The sequence below is a fragment of the Scyliorhinus canicula genome, chromosome 21 (assembly GCF_902713615.1).
Source record: "Scyliorhinus canicula chromosome 21, sScyCan1.1, whole genome shotgun sequence".
Taxonomy (NCBI): Eukaryota; Metazoa; Chordata; class Chondrichthyes; order Carcharhiniformes; family Scyliorhinidae; genus Scyliorhinus; species Scyliorhinus canicula.
The window spans coordinates 22,646,693-22,661,999 of record NC_052166.1 but is presented as its reverse complement, the minus strand read 5'-3'; the positions used below and the strand labels follow the sequence as shown (position 1 = coordinate 22,661,999).

General features: G+C 47.0%; 1 protein-coding gene across 1 annotated transcript in view; it reads right to left on the bottom strand.

The window, feature by feature from the left end:
- Positions 1-15,307, bottom strand: part of LOC119955499 (neural proliferation differentiation and control protein 1-like) — a 224,204-nt gene that overhangs the window by 131,794 nt on the left and 77,103 nt on the right. The window lies entirely within an intron of this gene.

The window sequence follows — 15,307 nt, the reverse complement described above, 5'->3', positions numbered from 1 at the left end:
TAACAGAAGCAACTCAGGTTTAAATTCACCACTGAGAACAGTTACCACGTTGAAACCACCAAATGGACATTGATAAGCTTGCAGAGATTCACACACATCCTGCTGTGATTGCAGCTTCTCCAAAACTAAAATGAAACCAAACCCACCCAGCAGCAAAAAGCCTAAAACAAAGCTTAGACAGCTCAGCTCCACCCCCATCTCTGACATCACTGCAGTAATAACTACCCATTTCTTAAAGGTACTCTCACTACAGATATTTATATACACACCCATTTACAAATACCCATTTCTTAAAGGTACTCTCACATGACAGTATGTTAAGCGGTAATTTGAAGTTGGCTTGGACAGGGGTTAACACGAGTGTCATGTAGTTGGCGAATATATTTGTGTTTGTGTTACTTTTTCCAATTTAATAATAATATCTGTATTAGTGTCACAGTAGGCTTATATTGCACTGCAATGACGTTTCTGTGAAAATCACCTTTTGGCCACACTCCAACGTCTGTTCGGGCATACGGAGGGAGAATTCAGAATGTCCAGTTCACTAAACAACACGTCTTTTGGGACTAATATATGCATAGATCATTTTTTTAATATAAATTTGGAGTCCCCAATTTATTTTTTCCAATTAAGGGGCAATTTTAGCGTGGCCAATCCACCTACCCTACACATCTTTGGGTTGTCGGTTGTTTCCATGCAACGGGGAGAATGTGCAAACGCCACACAGACAGTGATCCAGAGCAGGGATTGAACCTGGGACCTGGCGCCGACAGACAGCAGTGCTAACCACTGTGCCACCCATATGCATAGATATAGGGGTGGAAAAACTTGGTTTCTGTGCTCACACCTGTTCTGTGGCAGAGACATGAACATGAAATTTGCTTGGGGTTCCCTGATGCTCTTGGGAGGTCATTAGGTTTACACAACTCTAATAGTTTAGGAAATCTTGCTTGTATACACACAACATAGATGGAGATGGGAAGGGAGATGATGAAGGGATGGGAAGGGAGATGATGAAGGGGTGGGAAGGGAGATGAAGAAGGGGTGGGAAGGGAGATGAAGAAGGGGTGGGAAGGGAGATGAAGAAGGGGTGGGAAGGGAGATGATGAAGGGATGGGAAGGGAGATGATGAAGGGATGGGAAGGGAGATGATGAAGGGATGGGAAGGGAGATGATGAAGGGATGGGAAGGGAGATGATGATGGGATGGGAAGGGAGATGATGAAGGGATGGGAAGGGAGATGATGAAGGGGTGGGAAGGGAGATGATGAAGGGGTGGGAAGGGAGATGATGAAGGGGTGGGAGGGAGATGATGAGGGGTGGGAAGGGAGATGATGAAGGGGTGGGAAGGGAGATGATGAAGGGGTGGGAAGGGAGATGATGAAGGGGTGGGAAGGGAGATGATGAAGGGGTGGGAAGGGAGATGATGAAGGGGTGGGAAGGGAGATGATGAAGGGGGTGGGAAGGGAGATGATGAAGGGGGGGAAGGGAGATGATGAAGGGGTGGGAAGGGAGATGATGAAGGGGTGGGAAGGGAGATGATGAAGGGGTGGGAAGGGAGATGATGAAGGGGTGGGAAGGGAGATGATGAAGGGGTGGGAAGGAGATGATGAAGGGGTGGGAAGGGAGATGATGAAGGGGTGGGAAGGGAGATGATGAAGGGGTGGGAAGGGAGATGATGAAGGGGTGGGAAGGGGGATGATGAAGGGATGGGAAGGGAGATGATGAAGGGATGGGAAGGGAGATGATGAAGGGATGGGAAGGGAGATGATGAAGGGATGGGAAGGGAGATGATGAAGGGATGGGAAGGGAGATGATGGAGGGGTGGGAGATGGGGGAGGGAGGGGTGGGAGATGGGGGAGGGAGGGGTGGGAGATGGGGGAGGGAGGGGTGGGAGATGGGGGAGGGGGGTGGGAGATGGGGGAGGGAGGGGTGGGAGATGGGGGAGGGAGGGGGTGGGAGATGGGGAGGGAGGGGTGGGAGATGGGGAGGGAGGGGTGGGAGATGGGGAGGGAGGGGTGGGAGATGGGGGATGGGGTGGGAGATGGGGGATGGGGTGGGAGATGGGGGATGGGGGGGAGATGGGGGATGGGGTGGGAGGGGTGGGAGATGGGGGGGGAGGGGTGGGAGATGGGGGGGGAGGGGTGGGAGATGGGGGGGAGGGGTGGGAGATGGGGGGGGAGGGGTGGGAGATGGGGGGGGGAGGGGTGGGAGATGGGGGGGAGGGGTGGGAGATGGGGGAACCTGTAGAGTTTGGATTGAAGTGATTTGGTCAGGGGATCCAATTGTGAGTAGTGGGTGAACTTGATAAACTGGATCAGTCAGTTAAAAGGAAAGGGACTTAACTTCTTGACACAGTAGTCGCCAACTCCCTTTAGCCGATCGGTTTTCCAGTAGTCTGGGAAACCCAGTCTGCCAGGGCTACATTGAGAATAATGGCCGATTCTGAGAATTAGAAGGTGAGCTGGTCACCTGCTCTTTTTGTCCATACACTATTCCCCCCGCCTTCCCACTGGTCACCTGCTCTTCTCTTTTCCACCGCACCGCACCCCCCCCCCCCCCCCCCCCCCCCAAAACTACACCTTCGCCTCTGTCAAAACCAGAAGTGGACGGATTTCAGATTTTGTACATGTGATCTGACCACTCTTTTTGGGTGTTAAAACTTCCCCTTTCTCAAAATTCCACGACACATGTGAATGTTGAGTCGTAGAACTGTTGTGATCCCAACTTCATCTTCTAGCTTGAATTAGAAACAAGCTTCTCAGTCAGGCGCATACAGGCTCTGCCTATTCCCGTGTCTCATGAGCAGGAATCATGCAATCTCTGTCCACTTTTACAGAGAATCATAGAATTTACAGTACAGAATGCGGCTATTCGGTCCATCGAGGCCCTTGCAAAGAACACCCTATTTAAGCCCATTCCTCCACCCTATTCCCAAAACCCAGAAACCCCATCTACCCTTTTTGGTCACTAAGGGCAATTTATCATGGCCAATCCACCTAAACTGCACATCTTTAGACTGTGGGAGGAAACCGGAGGACACAGAGGAAACTCACGCAGACACAGGGAGAACGTGCAAATATTGCACAGATAGTGACCCAAGCCGGGACTCAAACCCGGGACCCTGGAGCTGTGAAGCAACTGTGCTAACCACCATGCTACTGTGCTGCCCGTTACATCTCCAAATCACTTCCTAAACATTCAAGGACCTGTGCTGCAATCACTTTTAACAATAAACCTGCCACATAAGTTAAAGCTAGTGGCCTTGAAAACAGTTCAGAACTTCTTCTGCCAGACTATCCTTACTGAATCAAACAAGTTCACTTTATTGCAGCGGGTGGCTGCAACAGATTCACTGGAAGCCAGCGCTATGAACACCAGCGCTCAGATAGCAAATCAGCCCATACTGAGCCTCCATATGAGCCACATCAGCAGGAGTGCTACAGCGTTTAATAAAAAAGAACAATCCTCAGAGGTCACACCATTCTCCCCTTCATTGCCCCAGTGCCCCACCTTGTTTATAACAATGACTTATGCCTTCAAATAAAGTTTCTCCAGCAAACTATTGCTGCAACAGAATTTATTAATTCTCAAGAATCAAATTACAGCAAAACAATGACGTTTCTCAGGTTGAGTGTTAAAACTTTTATTCCTCGTCAATAGATCTGGCAGAGGACTGTTTTAAGGTGAACTTTTGAATTTTTGCAACCTCAAGGCTGAGCTCTCTCTTAATAACAAAGATTTAAAAGATAACTCATATCTACTAAAGTTTGACAGCTATATTTTAAATCCTGCTTTCCACAATAACCCTGTGATTAGATGCAGCAAAAGGATTAGCAAGGACTTTAGCCCAAATATAATACTCCATCCAAGCCATTACTGTTGTTATCTCTGGGTTGTTACCCGTGCCACGTGCTAGCGAAGTGAGAAATGAGAGAGAGGAGTTGAACACGTGGCTACAGGGATGGTGCAGGAGGGAGGGTTTTGGTTTCCTGGATAATTGGGGCTCATTCTGGGGTAGGTGGGACCTCTACAAACAGGATGGTCTTCACCTGAACCAGAGGGGTACCAATATCCTGGGGGGGAGATTTGCTAGTGCTCTTCGGGAGGTTTAAACTAATTCAGCAGGGGGATGGGAACCTAAATTGTAGTCCCAGTGTACAGGATGTTGAGAGTAGTGAGGTCAGGGATAGGGTTAAAAGTTCAAAAGAGGGCACCGGCAAGCAAGACACTGGTATAAAGTGTGTCTACTTCAACGCCAGGAGCATCCGGAATAAGGTGGGTGAGCTTGCAGCATGGGTTGGTACCTGGGATCTCGATGTTGTGGCCATTTCGGAGACATGGGTAGAGCAGGACAGGCATGGTTCTTGCAGGTTCCAGGATTTAGATGTTTCTGTAAGAGCAGAGAGGATGGTAAAAGAGGGGGGGGGGGGGCGTGTGGCATTGTTAATCAAGGAAAGTATTACGGCGGTAGAAAGGACGTTTGAGGACTCGTCTACTGAGGTAGTATGGGCCGAGGTTAGGAACAGGAGAGGAGAGGTCACCCTGTTGGGAGTTGTCTATAGACCTCCGAATAGTTCCAGAGATGTAGAGGAAAGGATTGCAAAGATGATTCTCGACAGGAGCGAGAGTAACAGGGTAGTCGTTATGGGGGACTTTAACTTTCCAAATAGTGACTGGAAATACTATAGTTCGAGTACCTATAGATGGGTCAGTTTTTGTGCAGTGTGTGCAGGAGGGTTTTCTGACACAGTATGTAGACAGGCCAACAAGGGGCGAGGCCACATTGGATTTGGTACTGGGTAATGAACCCGGCCAGGTGTTAGATTTAGATGTAGGTGAGCATTTTGGTGATAGTGATCACAATTCGGTTATGTTTACTTTAGCAATGGGCAGGAATAGGTATATACCGCAAGGCAAGAATTATAGCTGGGGGAAAGGCAATTATGATGCTATTCGGCAAGATTTAGGATGTATAGGATGGGGAAGGAAACTGCAGGGGATGGGTACAATCGAAATGTGGAGCTTTTTCAAGGAACAGCTACTGCGTGTCCTTGATAAGTATGTACCTGTCAGGCAGGGAGGAAGTTGTCGAGCAAGGGAACCGTGGTTTACTAAGGAAGTTGAAGCACTTGTCAAGAGGAAGACGGCGGCTTATGTTAGGATGAGACACGAAGGCTCAGTTAGGGCACTTGAGAGTTACAACTTGTCAAGAGGAAGACGGCGGCTTATGTTAGGATGAGACACGAAGGCTCAGTTAGGGCACTTGAGAGTTACAAGTTAGCCAGGAAGGACCTAAAGGGAGAGTTAAGAGCGAGGAGAGGACACGAAAAGCCGTTGGCGGATAGGATCAAGGAAAACCCTAAGGCTGTCTATAGGTATATCAGGAACAAAAGAATGACTAGAGTAAGATTAGGGCCAATCAAGGATAGTAGTGGAAAGTTGTGTGTGGAATCAGAGGAGATAGGGGAAGCGTTAAATGGATATTTTTCGTCAGTGTTTACACTGGAGAAAGACAATGTTGTCGAGGAGAATACTCAGGTTCAGTTGACCAGGCTAGAGGAATTGAGGTTCACAAGGAGGTGGTGTTAGCAATTTTGGAAAATGTAAAAATAGATAAGTCCCCTGGGCCAGATGGGATTTATCCTAGGATTCTCTGGGAAGCCAGGGAGGAGATTGCAGAGCCTTTGTCCTTGATCTTTATGTCGTCTTTGTCGACAGGAATAGTGCCGGAAGACTGGAGGATAGCAAATGTTGTCCCCTTGTTTAAGAAGGGGAGTAGAGACAACCCTGGTAATTATAGACCTGTGAGCCTTACTTCGGTTGTGGGTAAAATGTTGGAAAAGGTTATAAGAGATAGGGTTTATAATCATCTTGAAAAGAACAAGTTGATTAGCGATAGTCAACACGGTTTGTGAAGGGTAGGTCATGCCTCACAAACCTTATTGAGTTTTTTGAGAAGGTGACCAAACAGGTGGATGAGGGTAAAGCGGTTGATGTGGTGTATATGGATTTCAGTAAGGCGTTTGATAAGGTTCCCCACGGTAGGCTATTGCAGAAAATAAGGAAGTATGGGATTGAAGGTGATTTAGCGGTTTGGATCAGTAATTGGCTAGCTGAAAGAAGACAGAGGGTGGTGGTTGATGGCAAATGTTCATCCTGGAGTTCAGTTACTAGTGGTGTACCGCAAGGATCTGTTTTGGGGCCACTGCTGTTTGTCATTTTTATAAATGACCTGGAAGAGGGTGGAGAAGGATGGGTTAGTAAATTTGCAGATGACACGAAGGTCGGTGGAGTTGTGGATAGTGCTGAAGGATGTTATAGGATACAGAGGGACATAGATAAGCTGCAGAGCTGGGCTGAGAGGTGGCAGATAGAGTTTAATGTGGAAAAGTGTGAGGTGGTTCACGTTGGAAGGAGTAACAGGAATGCAGAGTACTGGACTAATGGCAAGATTCTTGGTAGTGTAGATGAACAGAGAGATCTCGGCATCCAGGTACATAAATCCCTGAAAGTTGCCACCCAGGTTAATAGGGCTGTTAAGAAGGCATATGGTGTGCTAGCTTTTATCAGTAGGGGGATTGAGTTTCGGAGCCACAAGGTCATGCTGCAGCTGTACATAACTCTGGTGCGGCCGCTCCTGGAGTACTGCGTGCAGTTCTGGTCACCACATTATAGGAAGGATGTGGAAGCTTTGGAAAGGGTTCAGAGGAGATTTACGAGGATGTTGCCTGGCATGGAGGGAAGGTCTTACGAGGAAAGGCTCAGGGACTTGAGATTGTTTTCATTAGAGAGAAGGCGGAGAGGTGATTTAATAGAGACATACAAGATAGTCAGAGGGTTAGATAGGGTGGACAGTGAGAGTCTCTTTCCTCGGATGGTGATGACCAACACGAGGGGACATAGCTTTAAATTGAGGGGTGGTAGATATAGGACAGATGTCAGAGGCAGTTTCTTTACTCAGAGAGTAGTAGGGGTGTGGAACGCCCTGCCTGCAACAGTAGTAGACTCGCCAACTTTAAGGGCATTTAAGTGGTCACTGGATAGACATATGGATGAAAATGGAATAGTGTAGGTCAGATAGGCTTCAGATGGTTTCACAGGTCAGCGCAACATCGAGGGCCGAAGGGCCCGTACTGCGCTGTAATGTTCTATGTTCTACGGCGCTGAGGACCCGGGTTCAAATCTCGGCCCTGGGTCACTGCCCGTGTGGAGTTTGCACATTCTCCCCGTGTTTGCGTAGGTTTCATCCCCACAACCCAAAGTTGTGCAGGATAGGTAGATTGGCCACTCTAAATCGCCCCTTAATTCGAAAAAATAATTGGGTACTCTAAATTTATAAAAAAAAACATAAAATAACAGCAAGAAAACCGTATTAACAACAAAAGAAATAACACAATAACCCCCAAAAACCCAACCCCCCCCCCCCCCCCCCCCCCCCCCTCCAGTAACTACAAAAAGTAGTAACAGATAAGCACCCGGCATATTCAATAAACACATATACACATTCCACCCCCCCCCCCCCCCCCCCCCCCGCAACAAACCCCCTCTCTCTTTCTCTTCCCCCCCCGGGTTGATGCTGCTGCTGCCGGCCTATTTTCCTACCGTTCTGCCAGGAAGTCCAGGAAAGGCTGCCACCGCCTAATGAACCCCTGTACTGATCCCCTCAGGGCAAATTTCACCTTCTCCAATTTGATGAACCCCGCAGTATCATTGATCCAGGCCTTCAAGCTTGGGGGCCTCGCATCCTTCCATTGAAGCAAAATCCTCCGCTGGGCTTCTAGGGATGCAAAGGCCAGAACACCGGCCTCTTTCTCCTTCTGCACTCCCGGCTCCACTGCAACCCCAAAAATTGCGAGTCCCCAGCCTGGCTTGACCCTGGATCCTACCACCCTTGACACCGTCCTTGCTACGCCCTTCCAAAATTCCCCCAGCGCTGGGCATGCCCAGAACATATGGGCATGGTTCGTTGGGCTCCCCGAGCACCTAGCACACCTGTCTTCGCCCCCGAAAAACCTACTCATCCTCATCCCGGTCATGTGGGCCCTGTGCAGCACCTTGAACTGTATGAGGCTAAGCCTCGCACAGGAAGAGGAGGAATTCACTCTCTCCAGGGCATCCGCCCACGTCCCCTCCTCAATCTCCTCACCCAGCTCCTCTTTCCATTTACCCTTCAGCTCCCCCACCGAAGCCTCATCCACCTCCTGCATGACGTGGTACACATCCAAAATCTTCCCCCCTCCAACCCACACCCCCAAGAGCACCCTGTCCCGTACCCAACGTGAGGGCAGCAGAGGGAACCCCTCCACCTCGCAAACGCCCTAACCTGTATGACTAAAATATATTTTACATGAATCATGGAATAACTACAATCTCTTATTTTCTGAGGAACACTTTGTACTGCAGCCTCTACAACAGATGAAGATAAATGCATTTCTACAATATAAATTGCTCTACCTGCAACGAACAGACTTTTACACACGGCCCAAAATTGAAATAAAATCACATTAATTATTGGGTGGGTCATGTCAAAATGAACAAATTCTGGTTTAATAATTTTTGACTTTCAGGGTTACAAATTAATGCAGATAAAATCCTGAAGGAAATAAGGGGCAATGGCATCACTTTAAATATGACTTTACACTTTTCAACATAAGTTTCAAAATCATAAATCCTCAAAGGATTTCAAGGTTCATAATACGCCCTGCTTTACAAAACAGACCAACTAGCTCAAGGGTTGAAGCAGTGCTGCGAAAACATGCCTTTTACGTACAAAAGCCAATATCCAAGTTTGTTTCCTATTTAACTGCAATTTAATATCAGGATTACTACTGTATGCACATATATGGCTTGGTCTACTTTTGCTACCATTTCTAAATTTTGGAGCCAAATATGCGAACATGATGGCTATTCAACAAACCACAATCTATACTGCAGGGTTTTCAGGCCAATCATTTTACACGAAGTAAAATTAAAATGAATATGGAACATACCTCAGCATGTGACACAATGCAGTTGGCAGAATCTCAAAAAGCTGCCTCATCATATGAACGCCCCCACAAAGAAAATTCTAAAGGTTGTATCAGGTCTGAATGATTCACAAAGTACCAAATAATGATGCGGGGTTGAGAACAGCAACAATAAATCCCCCGTAGTTTTGAAATTTAATCAAACCAAAACAATATTTTTGAGGTTGGGAAAAATATTTGTGGACAGCGTCACCTACTAGGATCTGTAATTTATGTTCTATTGATAGAAAGGAAATAGTGAAATACTGCCCGAGTTTCAGAGCTTTGTAAAGCACATACTGACCTAGAGAATATTTATGTAACATGAATTTATTGTTTTTTTAAATAAATTTAGAGTACCCAATTATTTTCTCCAATTAAGGGGCAATTTAGAGTGTTCAATCTACCTGTCCTGCCCATTTTTGGGTTGTGGGGGTGAAACCCACGCAGACACGGGGATTCTCCACACGGACAGTGACCCAGGGCCGGGATTCAAACCCGGGTCCTCAGCGCCGTAGGCAGCAATGCTAACCACTGTGCCACCGTGTTGCCCTAACATGAATTTATTAGGCAAGAGATATCACCTAGGTAAATTTTATCTTTCTTCCCATCTGTAAAATCTTACTGTAGATCATAAGAGGAGATTACTGGCAAAGATATATATTTTCAGCAACATTTCTGAAAACTGCTCAGTCAAAAAACCTAAAATAGTTTCAAAGTATATGACATAGCAGTACTTCCTCGGAGGAAACAGGATAATTAGCTAATCGCCAGGGCAACCAAAACAGAAATTGCCTCAGCGAACGTTTCAACATTACTTATTCACTTAATTTGTAATTAAAAAGGTGACGTTTGTGAAGAGATTATGGACTCCATTTTGAGGTAAATTTTGGGTTGTTCTAGTGTTTTATTGTTGCTCTATTTCTGCTCTTTACATAGCATAACCTTCCTACCACACAGTATATTTGAAGTGTAGTAATTAGCTGTAAAGCACAATGGTCATGAAAGGTAATTTATAAATGCAAATCTTTATCACAAAACCCATGGTTGAACAGATAAAAGCAACTGAGCTGCAAAAGCTGAAACGTGTGGCTCAGCTGGAGCCACGGCCAAACTTGGCCTTGAATGGTATCAAAAGGAAATGAGACAGTAGGTCCAGGACTCCGTGGAGTGGTCTAACAGGTATGAAATTTTAGATGCCTATGACGTGAAAAACACAACCGAGTCGGGCTAGATGACTTGAAGGAAATCCACAGTACCCTGGTGCACGGGGCTACTCTGAGAAAGAGAAGGCTGGAAGCCAGGTTAGAAAGGTGGTAGTGCGTGGCTAAATGGTTCAAGGGATAGTCTAGATGGCAGCCAGGATCGTAAGTCCCGTATGTTCCGTTGCTTCCTGGGTGCAAGGGCTCTGGGACATAATGGATTGGCTGGACAAACTCCAGGAAGGGGACAACCGGAGGCTGTGGTTCATGTGGGAACCAACAACATAGGGAGGGACAGCTTGAGGTCTTGCAGAACCAGTTTCAGGAGTTAGGAAGTAGATTGAAACGCAGGGCCTCCAGTAATGTCAGAAATGCTAACTGTGCCATGATCCTCACCATTTAGGCAAAGACAGATTAGGGAGGTAAATGTGTGGCTTGAGGAATGGTGTAGAAGGGAAGGGTTTACAATTTTGGGACATTGAGATCACTTTTGGGAAGGGAGAAAGCTGTTCAGAAGAGGTGGGCTTCACCCAAGCCAAAATTGGGACTAATCTCCTGGCTGAGTGTAAATAGTGTAGTGGGGATGGATTTAAACTTTGTACAGCAGAGAGTGGGTTGACTAATAGGCCTAGTTTTAGGAGTGCCAGTGAGGGCAAAAACAAAAAGATGGGGGATAGGGAAAAGGAAGTGGGAGAATGTTTGAAAGTCGACAGTGAACAAAGGAATGGTCGCCTCCCAAAGGGCAAGAGATAAGGGCAAGGTTAACTTGTATGTACATACATGCAGTATAGTGAACAAAACTGGGGAACTGGAAGCAGAAATTGCTTCCCATAAGGGAAAATAAAGGTACTCTGCTCTCTGAAGCAGCGGGTAAGACAGAGGTACTGAATGAGTACTTTGCTTCTGCCTTTACCATAAAGGAGGGGTGTGAGAAAGGCTGGCAGCACTCCAGGTAGGGAAGTCACCAGGCCCGGATGGAATGCATCTTAGATTGCTGAGAGGTTAAGGGAGCAAATTGTGGAGCCGCCAACAGGTCTCCTCCAAACACAGGATTAGTCCCTGGGGACTGGAGAAGTACAAATGTGACAATGTTTAAGAAAGGGGCAAAGGATAACGCAGGAAATTACAGACCTGTCAGTTGACATATAATGGGAAAACGGATAAGAGGCCACAATACGGGATTAGATGAATTTAGAGATAATAGACACTTTGAGAAAAATAAGTTAATACCAGTCAACATGGCTTTGTCAAGGGCAGGTCATATCTGACAAATTTAATTGAGTTTGTTGGCGAGGTGACACAGGCAGTAAATGAGGGCAGTGCTTTGGATGTTGCATATTTAGACTTTCAGGAAGCAGTTAATATGGTGCCACCGGGCAGCATGGTGGCGCAGCGGTTAGCACAGCTGTTTCACGGCACTGAGGACGGGTTCAATCCTAGCCCTGGGTCACTGTCTGTGTGGAGTTTGCACACTCTCTTGTCTGCATGGCTCTCATGTTCACAACCCAAAAATGTGCAGGGTAGGTGGATTGGCCACGCTAAATTGCCCCTTAAATTGGAAAGAAATTACTAATATTGTGTTCAAAATTCTGAACAACTTTGACAGGGTAAAGTTGATACTTCAGTGACTAGGGTCACAATTTCAAGATGATTAGCAAGAGAATTAAGGAGTGAGATGAGGTGAAACGTTCTGGAACAGTACTTTACCAGTCCTACCAGAGGGAAGCTGTGCTGGATCTGGTTCTAGGAAATGAGACAGACCAGGTGGAGAATGCCAGAGTGGGGGAGCAGTTGGAAATAGTAATCATAATACAATACGGTTCAATATTAAGTTGAAAGGGATAAAAAGGAATCACTCATTAAGATCCCAGACTAGAAAAGACAAATTTTACGGGTCTAAAAGTTGAACTGGAAACACATTTTGTTGGATAAAACAGTGGATGAAAAATGGAAGACTTTCAAAGAGAGGTGAATATGATGAAAGCCAGGTACATACCCATGTGACATAAAGAAGGGGTATTCAGTTGTTGGGATTTGGAATGTGCTGCCTGGGAGAGTGGTGGAGGCAGATTCCATAGGATGTTTCAAAAGAGACCTGGATACATATTTGAAAAGTGATGAATTTAGAGAGCTACAGAGATAGGGTTGGGGATTGGGACTAGCTAGATAGCTTTTTCAGGAGCTGGTGCAGACGATGGGCCGAATGGTCGCCTTCTGTGCTATAAATTTATATGATTTCCAGCCTCCTTGTGGTGAAAAGGGGTTGATGGATGACTTGGGTCTTTAGGTCAAAATGACTTCAAGATGACAAACAAAATGGAAACATGATATGAAATCAGTCTCTGTGCTCGTATCACTAAACTGATACATAGAACATAGAACAGTACAGCACAGAACAGGCCCTTCGGCCCTCGATGTTGTGCCGAGCAATGATCACCCTACTTAAACCCACGTAACCCGTATACACGTAACCCAACAATCCCCCCATTAACCTTACACTACGGGCAATTTAGCATGGCCAATCCACCTAACCCGCACATACAAGCAGACCTAACAGCTACCACGCTTACAAACAGAACCTGCAGGCATAGACCAATGCATCTTTCCCCTTGACTCCAGATAACAGAGCAAGCAAATATTTCAGACAGCAAGGTGGTTATAAATTGAATTTTACTAGTGCTTTATAATGTTAAGCGAAACAATTTTAGCTGGTTAAACCTCAGGAGCACACCAAGTCACTCCACTGATCATCAAACCTAGGTGGCACAGGGCAGCACGGTGGCCTAGTGGTTAGCACAGCTGCCTCACAGCGCTGAGGTCCCAGGTTCGATCCCGGCTCTGGGTCACTGACCGTGTGGAGTTTGCACATTCTCCCCGTGTCTGCGTGGGTTTCGCCCCCACAACCCAAAAATGTGCAGAGTAGGTGGATTGGCCACGCTAAATTGCCCCTTAATTGGAAAAAAATAATTGGGCAATCTAAATTTTAAAAAAACCTAGGGTGGCACGGTGGCAAAGTGATTAGCACTGCTGCCTCATGGCGCCAAGGACCCGGGTTCGATCCCAGCCCCGGGTCACTGTCTGTGTGGAGTTTGCACATTCTCCCCGAGTCTGCATGGGTCTCACCCCCATAACCCAAAGATGTGCAGGGTAGGTGGATTGGCCACATCTTTTTATTAAAACAGTAAAGAATAATTACAAGGCCAAACGGTACAAACACTCATTTTGTGTTGGAGAAACAGGATATCCTTTTCAGACAGCATTTCAGATATCCTCTCCTCAGTATGGGGAGGGGGGTGGATACTCTGATTAGTAAAACAGTTCACAACACATTTCTACAAAAAACAAATGGTACAAGCACTGAACTTTGCGCTGGAGAGACCAGATACCCTCGCCTCTGTACCAACAGAAGGGAAAGGAAGGGGCGTGGTGGAGGGAGAGGGGAAAGGAGGGTGATGGGAAAGGAGGGTGGTGGCTAAATTGCCCCTTAATTGGAAAGAGCGAGAACTGGTTACTCTAAAAAAAAATTTAATCATCAAAACCTTGCCCAAGCTTGGGTAAATAGGCAGACACGCTAACTCAGGCCTAACACACGGACGACAGGATCGCAACACTGGACGAACTGACAGAGAAATTTCAGCTAGCTGGGGGGGAACGAGCTACGGTACCTGCAGCTCAAAAACTTCCTACGAAAGGAGACAAGGACGTACCCACAACCGCCACGACAGACACTATTGGAAGACCTACTGGACGCAAGTATCCTAGAGAAAGGGAACTGTAGTGACATGTATGACCGACTGGTAGATAGGGACGACACCGTACTGGACGCACAAGAAGGAAATGGGAGGACGACCTGGGGATGGAGATAGGGTGGGGACTCTGGAGCGAAGCACTGCATAGGGTCAACTCCACCTCCACGTGCGCAAGGCTCAGCCTGACGCAACTAAAAGTGGTACATAGAGCCCACTTAACGAGAAACCGTATGAGTAGGTTCTTCCCAGAGGTGGAGGACAAATGTGAGCGGTGCCAGAGAGGCCCGGCCAACCACGCCCACATGTTCTGGTCTTGCCCCAGACTTGTGGAGTACTGGACAGCCTTCTTCGAGGCTATGTCCAAAGTGGTGGGGGTGAGGGTGGAGCCATGCCCGATAGTGGCGGTCTTCGGGGTTTCAGACCAGCCAGATCTATTCCTGGGGAGGAGGGCGGACGCCCTTGCCTTTGCCTCCCTGATTGCCCGCCGTAGAATCCTGTTTGGCTGGCGGTCAGCAGCACCACCCAGAGCTGCAGACTGGCTGTCCGACCTCTCGGAATCTCTCCAAATGGAGAAAATCAAATTCGCCATCCGAGGGTCGGACGACGGCTTCCACAGAACGTGGGAGCCATTCATGCAACTGTTCCGGGACCTGTTTGTGGCCAACGTACATGAGGAAGAATAGTCGGGTGGCCAAGAACCAGGGGAAAATGGACGGGAATCGGGGGAAGGTAGCCGGGGGGAGGGGGGGCGGGGGGCTACGGGCTCGGTATGGGGGTTTGATGGCAAGCCAAGGCCCAAAACCAAGCTATAAATAAATGCCTATAAACATGTGCCTCGGCCATATTGGGGAATGTAAAATATGTATGCTGGCTAAAGGGGGCGGCCACAATTATTGTTATGAAGATGCTTACCTGTAAATATTCATGTTAAATTTTTGTGTTTTCCTTTTTTTTTTCTCTCTCTCTAATAACTTGTAATTTGTCATATATAAAATATGAAAACTCAATAAAAAAACATTTATAAAAAAAAAACTCAGGCCTAACTAAATCTCAGGATGCAAAATCACACTGTTCCGCGCATGCAGACAAGCACAACCCTGTAATCAAGCGTAATTTCTTCCTTGGGCTCCCACCCACCTCACACAGGCCCCTCTCTCTGTGCCCAAGTACTGCTCACTCTTATGAAGCCCAACTCTGTCCAATATTTGAATGGTGCTCCCAGGTCTGTAAAGGTTTCCAGGATCACCCTCTCTCACTGCGTAGAGGACACAAGACAACGTCAGTTATTCGAAAGTCATCCACTCATTGAGCTTTCAGTTTCTGCCGTGTGTCTGTGTATTTGTCAGCAT